This window comes from Benincasa hispida, chromosome 4, assembly GCF_009727055.1.
Source record: "Benincasa hispida cultivar B227 chromosome 4, ASM972705v1, whole genome shotgun sequence".
Lineage (NCBI taxonomy): Eukaryota > Viridiplantae > Streptophyta > Magnoliopsida > Cucurbitales > Cucurbitaceae > Benincasa > Benincasa hispida.
The window spans coordinates 47,598,000-47,609,767 of record NC_052352.1 but is presented as its reverse complement, the minus strand read 5'-3'; positions in this window follow the sequence as shown (position 1 = coordinate 47,609,767).

Here is an 11,768-nt window from a genome sequence, read left to right as displayed (position 1 = left end):
TGCTAAGGTCAAGAAGCTCGCCCTGACCATTAGAACTTCTAGCAATTGTTGGGCGCATGTTGGTCACCATGTGCTTAGAACTACCTTCAGCTCATACAACTGATTGCCCTTATATTCTGGGGTCAATATTGGCTTTCAGTGCATCGCCTACACTTCAATATTGTTTGCAGCTTGGTCGCACAAGTGACAATACTCCCAAGGTAAAAAGGTTGCTTGGCCGCATCTTCTACTTAATAGCCTTCATAATTCTAAATAAAAGGCCTATAATGACGTGCATTTCTACCCGTCATCTGCAATCCCAATAATTCCTTAGGGAATACATCTGGAAACTCATTTACCACTGAAACATCTTCTGATTTCAGCTTCTTCCCTTGAGCAACCACAACATGAGCCAAGTAGGCCCTACATCCCTTGCTCAGCAGCTTCCTAGCATTCACTGCTAATATCAAACTTCCTACAGTTAATCTTTTGCTTCCTACCAGGATTACATCCTGGCTATTTGATCTTTTGAACACTACCTCTTTCTTGTAGCAGTCCACTGAGGCGCGATATTTACATAGGAAATCCATTCCTAGAATGGCATCAAACTTTAACAAATCAAAGGGAGCAAATCAACATAAAAATCATGACCATTTATTAGCACCTCACAATGTTTATAACATTCCCCTACTATTATCACATCTCCCATAGGGGTAGAGATATATAACTCTTCAGACATTGGCTCAGACAACCTATCTATACTAGATGCAAACATGTTGGATATAAATGATGTGTGGCACCAGGGTCAAATAAAACATAAGCAGACTGTTTACATAACATCACGTTACCAGTCACAACATCTGGAGACTCTGCTGCCTCCTGGCGTGTCACGGCATACACTTGCCCTTGCTACTGAAGTCGACCTATGGCACCCTTCTGCTTGGCACCACTTGATCCTTCACTTCGATTTCCAGTGCCCTTCAGTTGGATAACTGTCAACGAAGTTATCTGTTGTGCTATTGAGGCTTCCTTGTTCACCTAGGGACAATCTCTCCTGAAATGTCCTGCTTGACCGCATTGGAAACATACCCCTCTTCCACTGTAGCACACTCACAGATGCATTCTACCACAACTAGGGCATATCGGTTTCCTGTTTGTACTAACTACAGACTCACTAGCCCGTGGCATCTCTGGTCGGCTGACTGCACTGACTGTGGGTCTTGATTTCCTCTTTCTGGATCTCTACCAACTCATATCCCTGAATCGGCTTCCACTAGACTAACCTACAACTGGGGGTCGAGATCCCCTATCTCTCAACCCTACTACAGCCTCACCACCTCTTTACAACTACTCATCATCTACTAAACTCCACTCTACTCATATCGCCGTCTCTACAAACTGGTTAAATTCTAACCAATTAGTCGTAGATGTCACTAGAGTTCTAATCTCTTACCTCAGTTCTTGCTCAAACTTCTTGTATCTATCTCTTTCCTCAGTATTGAGCATACTATGATAATTCTATAAATTTCTGCTTGTACTCTGCCACTGTGATTATTCTCTGTGTCAGTCTAAGGAACTCATCTCTTTTCACGTCTCGAAAAGAGCTACGGTAATACTTGTCTTCAAAGGCCACCCTGAACTTAGGCCATAACATCACATCCATACTGACTCGTCTGGTGGATACTACCTTCCACATTTCTCTGCTCCTTTTTGCAGCAGGAATGTGGCTAAGCCTACCTTTCTGCTTCTGGGCAGCCTATAACATTAAAACATTTTTCAATTACATCCAGTCATACTTCGACTTCAGCTAGGTCTATTGTACCCTTGAATGTCACAGCCCTTAGGGCTTTAAGCCTCTCAAAGCTATACTTCTTCTCTGGGTCGGCCCGTACTAAGACACCTCAAGAGGTTGAGGAGATGAACAGAATTCCATATGCTTCTGCAGTTGGGAGTTTGATGTACGTTATGTTATGTACACATCCTGAAATATGTTTTGCAATTGGAATCATCAGCAGGTTCCAATCTAATCCTGGACATGTTCATTGCACCACTGTAAAAAAATATCCTCAAGTATCTTAGGAGAACGAGGGACTATATGCTTGTGTCTGGACCTAAGGATTTGATCCTTACAGGATACACTGATTCTGATTTTCAGACTGACGTAAATACCAAGAAATCTACTTCAGGATTAGTTTTCACTCTTAACGGAGGAGTTATAGTTTGGATCAGCATCAAACAAAATTGTATCACTGACTCCACCATGGAAGTGGAATACGTGGTTGCATGCAAAGCTGCTAAGGAAGTAGTATGGCTACGCAAATTCTTAGCTGATTTGGAAGTCGTTCCAAATATGCACCAGCCTGTATTGTGACAACAATGGTGCAGTTGCTAACTCCAAAGAACCCAGGAGTCACAAGTGTGGAAAACACATTGAACGAAAGTACCATCTCATCTGGGAGATTGTTGATAACAGGCAAAAATGCACGTTATTACAGTGCTAAATTATTAAACAATGAAGGTTTGCGTTGATAAAATATGTTAGATTGCATCCAAAAGCATTAAGTTTATAATATTGCGGTCGCATGCATTCATCGCATAGAAACAGTTATTTTTTTGTATTTTATGCAGAATATGCGTTGACGCAAGGCGAAAAGAGCGATCATAAGAAATCAACGGACGAGCGCAGCATTACCGCAAGGCTTTGCGGTGATTTGTGTTCGCAAAAATCTACTCAAAAAGGATTGCCGCATAGAGCCGGCACAACTTGGTTGGCGCATCTGGGTGAAAGGCATAATTAATCACGATGGGACAGAAAGCTGATGACGGTCGAATCCAAATTAAGTTGACAACCGCTAACGATAACGAGTACATTCAGATTTTCGGTGACAAATATTCGACGCATCAGTCGGAGAATTAAAGCTATCCCATCTGTGCAATCATAAGAGAGAAGCCGCCCTTCACCCCGAAGCTCTATAAATACGAAAGGCATCCTTCAGAAAAGGGGTTAACAAGTTCACCTGTTCACCGATTTAGGAGCTTTAGCCATGTTCATAGTTTTCTTTTATTTTTAAGGCGGAGCAAGGGAAGAGAAGAGACACCGAAATATCGCTCAGGGCAACTCGAGAGAGAACCCCAAGGTGTAGAAAGTAGAGAGCGGGCCGACTCTCGCGAGAGAGAGATTATCTTTTGAACAAGAGTAGAAAGACAGTGTAAAAGTCTGGGAAGCAAGAGATTGCTACCAGGCTCTTTATTCTCTTCTTGCATTGTTATTTTGTACTTCATCTTTATATTTATATAATGGAAGTTCTTATTCTACATCTGTTCACTCTCTTAGCACGCATGAGTAGCTAAACTTGTTGAATGGGTTGAGAATAACTAAGCTAACATGACCTAGGATGTTCATTGTTTGCGATTATCTTGTTTTATGTTGTGTCAAACATCCCTTTAGAGCTACTCAAGAGAGAGTCTAAAGAAAGAACCTAAGACTTGAGAGAGCTAGGTTAGAATCTAGACTCAAGACAGCAAGATTTAAACTGCATAAACAAGAGATAGGGACTTAGAGATAAGCTCTGTTTGCCAACCTGCATCACATGCATCCTAGAGATAGGGATGATATTATGTGGTCACCTTATTTTTATGTGTGTCATTTTGTCATCGCATAAATAAGAATAGAGGCTTATGTGTAGGTCCTATAGACTTATCGCATATATCGCATGTGTTCTAGCATTAGAAGCCATAGCATTCACATCGAGAGATGGTTTACTATTGTATATGTGTTGCATGATCGCATAGCATGAACGCATCCTAGGAAGTGTTAGCTGAAACCCTTCTCAACCCGCTCACCGCATACTCATCGTATCTTTCGTTTTATCAACTCTTTTCGAACTCTATCGCATTTATTTATTTCATTACCACAACAAACAAAACCAACAACTATTTGAGTTACGGGTTACTGCAAGGTTTTCCTGAAAATTACCACCGCAACCTGTTTTCCCAAGTCCCTGAGTTCGACCCTGGACTTACCAGGAAACTCAGTGGGGTTTACACTTGGATTCCACTAAGAAAACTTGAGTGTTCAATGCATTTTCATCATCGCATTTCATCCATAATTCTATATCATAAAATAACGCATCAATTATACACAGAGGAGATGTGCTCGTCACAAAGATAGCCTCTGAAAACAACCTTGCTGATCCATTCACCAAGGCCCTCTCGGCTAAAGTTTTCGAGGACCACCTAATGAGACTAGGACTCCGAGTAGTGTAATCTAGGGCAAGTGGGAGAATGTCTATGGTATTGTAGATGCCTTAGTTTATTGTATTTTTCCCATTATGTATCTCAACATTATATTGTATATATTTGTTCTCACTGGAGTTTAGTCCAAATGGGAGATTGTTGGAAATGTCCTAGAACTCGTAGTTCGTGTTACACATTCTATTTTATCAATAACAATGACTTGTTGATTTTGCATCTTATTATGAAAATCCAATAAACGCATCCTTGACTATAGTCTGAATGTTGTAACTTTATGTAATGACATAAACAGGATCAAGTTGACAGCATATAGCCTAAATGGTCTAATAAGTATATGGATGAAATTGGGTATCTCATCCTGATAACACTATTGACTATACGACAACCTTCTAAGCTTTTGACTAAATGATTGTGTACAAGCGCCATTATCTAAACGATCGTGTAGTATTTTACTAAACGATCGCGTGGCTAGCGAGTTTCTCTAAATGATCGTGTAAATTATCACAACTTATTTCCTAAACGATCGTATACTTGATGAAATTTTACTAAACGATCAAGCACAAAGTCTATACGATAGACACTATACTCTCCCACTTGCTTGGTCGTTAAGTTCGATCGTTGTTTCCTCCAAACCTCTACTAAATCCAACAGAGCCCATAACTTCTGGATTCTCACTCCAAGAATACCAAGGTTACTGAGTGATGGTGTCCGAAAGGTTGCTTGTTCATGGAGAAGTTTGTTCGTGGTTGACCAGACAATCCACTAGACAATTAAGTTGGCGTTCTAAGCGACAGCGAGAGGTTATTGTTCCAGACTCCACGAGAGCGAGAGAAAGTTAGAAGAAATGTTCTTCAAAGGTATATCTCTCGTTCCCTTTTGTATTTAGTTTCTAAAGCATGCCGTAATTTGTTAATAGATGTATAACTAGTTTGTATGTTTGTGAATGCTTGTAATTCTGTCACAATGAATTTGGAACGATCTTGCTTCTGCTCATAGGTTCTCTTTGATAAGAGATCCTTCAAGGATTGTCATGTTCAATAGTGTGTATTGGTCATCTAAACTTGTTATTGAGGGTTTCAAGCACTACAGACCGCTACTTCAAATTGATGGAACCCATTTGTACGAAAAGTATGAAGGAACATTATTGATAGCTACCTTAGTCGATGCAAATGCTCATGTCTATCCAACTGCACACGCTATTGTATCGGAGGAAATTGTTGATTCATGGGGCTAGTTTTTGAAAAATTTATGGGATCATATGGTGCATGGAAGGGAGGAAATATGTCTAATTTCAGATAGACACAAAGGCACTATATCTGCCGTGAGAATCCCTAACAATGGCTAGACAGGAATACACCACAAATTCTGCCTGCGACATGTAGCGAGTAATTTTAACTACAAGTATAAGAATAGTATATTGAAGAGCTTGATGTATAGTGCAGGATCAAAATTTCAAGTTGAAAGTTTAATGACTGTATGTCCGAACTTCAAATAGAAAAGCTTAATTGCTTATGACTTTTTGCTTCTATAGATCCTAAGCAGTGGACACAGTCACGTGATGGTGGTCACCGTTATGGATGGCTAACCACGAACATGGCCGAAAGTACGAATGTTGTTATGAAAGGAACCAGAAAGCTACCTATTTCTGCACTAGTCCAAGGAACATTCTACCGAACTATCATTTATTTTGCTGCTCGTCGTGTAGAAATAAAGACTGTTCTTGAATCTGGAGAGTGTTTCACAAGGTAAATTATTCACATCTTAGTTATCCCACATGTTCATACTAACTATGGAGGTATTCTAAGTAATTGTCGTATATGTCATAGGTATGCGGTTAAGAAATTAACTCGATGGGAACAATGTGCAACTGAACATGTCATTAACATATTTGACCATCAGACAGGGTTGTGTGACATCACCACATCAATCAACCCGATAACATTGAAAGGTGAAACCACACACCGAATAAAGTTAAGTGAAAGAACATGCACATGCAATAAGTGGTAGAGTTATGGAATCTCATGTTCTCTCGCTATGGCTGCGTGTAAAACTATTGGGTTAGACTACTTGTACTACATTTAAGATTATTACAAAATTCACACTTATCTGACCTATCATTCACCTCATTTCGAGCCCATCCCCAATAAAAAATGTTGGCCAAATCCTAACTTCCTCACTATTTATCCCGATGAATCACGAGTTAGAAAAGTTGGTAAACCGTGTACTTCTCACATGCAAAACGAGATGGATTGGAATGAACGTTATAACACACATTGCACAATTTGCAGACAAGAAGGACACAATAGAAGAAATTGTCCCAAATGAGCTCGTGATGCGACTTAGTCATTAGATTTCGATTTTTTATTTCTTGGCTTGTTCTTGTAACTTTTTTTTTTTTTTTTTGTAACTGTAAACAATGAAGGGTGTATTCCTTATTGATTGTAATCGCATTGATTTATAGTAAATATTTAAGTTAAATTTAATCTTATTTTTATGGGATCAGATGGACGATGATGTTAGCACAGGTCATACAACGACTTAGTTTTGTACTTACATCATAGCCATAGATCTGAAGTTGTTTGGGAAGACGGGCATATTGATGCTATGCATTGTTGGCGACGGGAGGCTGTTATTTGAAGGCAGGAAGACTGATAACTTGTAGAAATACAAGTTATTTATGTTGTTTTATTTAGATCTTGCGGCTAAAATAAAGGAAAGTTGCGTTGATAGTATACAAATTGGCTAAGAAATAAGAAAATTATGAAATGTCGTAGACACACCCACTAATACCATTGTGATGGCGAGATAGAATGTTTCAGTCTCTGTTTTGCAGGAAATAAGTCACCGCATGCGTTCATGGCTCGAAGACAAAAAGAAACAACGCATCTACGTCACATGCGCCCATTAATCAAGAATGAAGAGATGATCAATGCAATGACAGCGCATGCGACAATCGATCATGAGCTTAGCGATCAACGCAATTTTAACCGCATGCGGTAATAAAAAACGACACCGCATACGGCGATCGATCGAAGATGTGAAGAGCAATGCATTTGCAGATGATTCTGATAAGTGTACAGCTTTTAGTTGTGCATTTCTGACGGATTGATTGCGTAATAGAAAGGAATTTTCCATTCCACCATTTCAGGAACTACCATAATTAGACAGTAGGGATCACAAATTCAAAGAGCCAAGGTCTCACCTATAATTAGCTTCTTCAAATTCGCTGAAAGGAGATACTGGTACATATACATATACAGATACACCTAGTTACAGAGATATACTGATATTGAGAGAGAGGTTGGTCTAAAGCAACTACAGAGTAAATCCAGGAGAACTCCGAGCAGAGAATTCTTCTAATTCCTGAAGTTGAAGCTCTGTACAAAGGTCAATTCTACCAGGAAAGCAAGACTAAGAAGGAAGCTTTCCTCTCCACCACTTCCATATGCCGGCAAGCGCAAATCTTCGATCAGGATCTGTGTCAAGACGTTGACACTCTTTCCGTATTTGTTTATATTCTCTATTTCATCCTTTGTACTCATCTTCTTTAATCCCTCATTCACAACATGTATCAAACGCTTAATTTTAGAATTAAATGTTATCATCGTCACCATTATCATCTCTCTGTCTCTTTCCATACGTTTATCATCCATTTTCTCCATGATGTGTTCTTAATCCCCGGGGTAAAAAGCAAAAATTAAGCGAGTGAGTTGATTTGTGTTAAGGAATTAATTAAGTTTAGCTAAAGCATGCTCGACGGCATCTTCACCTATGAGAGCAGAAGTGAAGACGTTATTCCGCCTATCGAGAGAAGGTTAGAAGAATGCGTTAACTAAAGTGAGAAGTATTTTCAGAGATGGAAACAACCTTGCGTTCATCACGTTCATCTCTGTTTCACCATAGACATATGGGAATGCGGCCGATCACCGAGAGGTGTATTCTTTCTCTTTCTGCTTCATTCATAAGACTTGCCATCGCATACATCGTTTTTTTTATACAACTTCACAGTCAGTCCTCGACCTCAGTATCATGTATCATGTATCATAGTAGTTTAGGAATTTACTTTACAACGCATTTTTACTTCATCGCAATTTATATTTCTGTACAAACCAACATTCTTAATTCATTATTAAAACCAGTCGCATGTATCACATAAGTATCGCATTAACGACAATAATCCCCGTGTTCGACCTCAGATCACTCTGAGAAACTTGCGTTGGAATTATACTTGGTTTCAGTGCAAGAAAACTTGTGACACGCACTACTTCATCGCATACTACGAGCATATCACTATCAACGCATACTCTTAGAACGTAGTATCGCATAAATTATCTTTATCGCAAAGTACTTGAGCGCATTTAGCACATCATTCATTTCATTCACAAGTCATGCGTTAGAGTTAGATAAAGATAAATATTATAAAATTTAATCATCAAGTTTATGGCAACGTGAGCTTGTATGATTCATCATCACAGTGCATGCATGATAAGGAAGTAATCTTTATCGTTACAAAGACTCAGGCCCGTGTATATTGAATTATCTACGAGTTGTAGGATTCTATGGAGTCTCCTGTACCAGATTTATACAACTAGACTGGCATTTGATAACAACATTAGTAAAACGATGGCGATAGGAGACACACACTTTTCACATGTTGCATGGAGAGTGTACGATTGCACTGCAAGATGTAGCTATCCAATTTGGAATCACGATTAATGGAAGACCATTGACCGGGTCACTAAATTATGGTTAGGAACAACTTTGTGTCGTCCTTTTAGGTGTAACAACAAATGATGTTGTTCTTAAGGGAGGTCGTCTTAGCCTGCCATGGTTAGTTGATCAATTCAACAATTTTGCTAATCTACTAGATAATGCAAATGAAGAGGAACTCCAATGATATGCTTGAGCATATATTCTCACATTGATTGGAGAATTAGTATTTCCTAACAAATCCAACAGCATAGTGCACCTAATGTATCTTCCTCTCTTGTAGATTTTTATGTTGTTGGGACGTACAGTTAGGGGGTTGGATGTCTTGCATGGCTATATAGGCAATTATGCAAGTGTGCAATTATAGATGGCAAAGACATTGCAAGCTTCCTTCTATTGCTGCAGATTTGGGCATGGGATCGATTTCCTCTTTTAGTGCCTCAACGACTTCACCGATATGAGAACAACTTGGGGAACAGACCACTTGCAGTATGGTAAGCATTTTTACCTCATTATTGTTATCTTCATTATGAAATACTAATAGCTAATATTTAACTTCTTATTGTTGTAGATGGAATGACAACTTTTCTGTAATCAGAGCACTGACGCATGTTCTATTACAGTATAGATACATATTGGATACACATATGCCTAACCAAGTAATATTACATTCATTTATATATTATATATTAATAATATTTCAATCTTTTGGTTTATTCATATTTTGATACATATGCAAAAAGATTATTTAGGAGCCACACAATAATCTCATCTAATTATTGTCGCCATATTGTCTCAATGGTAATGAGATATGGACATCTAAATGTCCGCTCATATACTTTTTTGTTGTGGAGTGACATCACCCAGATTGTGTGATGCGTCAATTTGAGATGTTGCAACAAATTCCTCAACCTTGCAATACAGACGCTCGACTCCATTCACACAACCTAAGAAGTAGGCATGAGTGAGGTCGTATTGCATATTTGGCTCCTCAAATTTCAATGTGAGAAAATTGTCAAAATTTGGTTGTTAATGGACATTCTATTAACAATAGTGTAGATACAAGACTTGGATATATTGAATGATATTCTATCGTGAGCAGGCAATATATAATGAAAGTAGGAGCATCCTATCACTTGTTGGTGTGATTTTATATTTACTAGGATTGTTTAATTTTATTGCTTTATTGCATACCAAAATAATTTTTAAAGTCATTAACTTGTTATTCAATTCTTTTTCAAGCCGGTTTACCAAATATGATATTATTTGCTATAAAGGCTTTGCGTAAACTCACCTCTATATATCGAGTGTGATATTTCGATGGTGATGTTCCAATGGAAAAACAAGGTGATCCAGCAAGACATCAGAACGTTCCTATTTGACCTAATGTTCATAATGAATATTCGACAACCCCACTCGATCATTTTACACGTAGTTCCATGATGCCATTTCCCTCAACATTTGAATTTTTTTCAACAACCCTTAGTGCACTAAGTATGGAAGAAGGACAAACTTCACATGTCCTTTCAGATGTCCATGATCAATACATGACATACTGACATCGTGGTAAGAGTATACACTTTACAGAGGAGGGTCAACCATCAAGTATAAGAGGTCGTGGCGATCATGGACACTATGTGACTCAACATGATCGATCTAAGCATAATAGAGGATCTTATTCTGATCATGAATAAAGAAATTGTACTTATAATCAAATTTATTATTCAAATAATAAATGCACTTTGACTTAATGTTATTAAATGCATCTTGAACAGACGCATTCACCTTTGCTTTTCTTTTATTTAATTAAATGTGTCTGTTCAAGAGACACATTCTATTTAAGGGATGCATTCACCTTTTCTTCTTTTTTTTTTCTTATTTAATTATTTGAATGTTCTAGACGAACGAATGAAATAATTTTGAATGCATCTCTTGAAGAGACACATTCAAATAAAGACAAAAAAAAATACCCTATTTTCCCTAAATAGTTTGAAAACAGCCGTTTTTACCCAATTAAGTTCTAAAACATCTCTATTTCTCCAATTAACCCCATGAAATCTTATAGTTTAATTAAATTTTCCAAGAAATAGTGGATTTGTAGTATGTAGCAAACAAGTATTGTAGATAGTTTTGTCTTAATTTCCATAACCTTCTATAAGTTAGATAACTAAATAATTTATTATAATGTTTTTATATGATCACATCTTAGTTGTTTCATATGTACCAATTGTATCTATTCAACCTATGATGTTTACAAATAAGTTGTTCTCCAATTTTCTCAACTTATCTATCCATATCTCCATATTCCCTAATTTTGTAGGACTTTTTACTATATATTTTTTTTTTCTTTCTATTTTTCTCCATTCTACCTCAATTGTCTTTGCCTTTTTCTCCTCCATATCTTATAGTTGTCTCTTCCGTAACTTCTCATAAAAAAATCAAAATGTTATTTGCTTCAAATGAATTTTATGGGAATGTGTGTTAATATTTAAATACATTGCAATTAGATAAAACACAAATTTAAAAGATTGAAAAAAAATGAACAAACAAACATATATAATATTGTAAAAAAAAAAAAAAAAGATTGAACAAAATAACCCGAGATCCCTGTAATATCACTTTCAAATAGACTCATAAAATTCATATATTAAGATATTTAAAAATAACTATACGATGAATGATGGTTCCTTAAATCTCTATAAAATAAAGCGTGATAAAGTTAATCAAAATCTTTATGAAAACAAACCGTGGGAAAACCAAATGGGGAAGAAATAACAAATCTCATACTAATCACCCATTCCCATCAAACTAAAAGTAAAATTGAA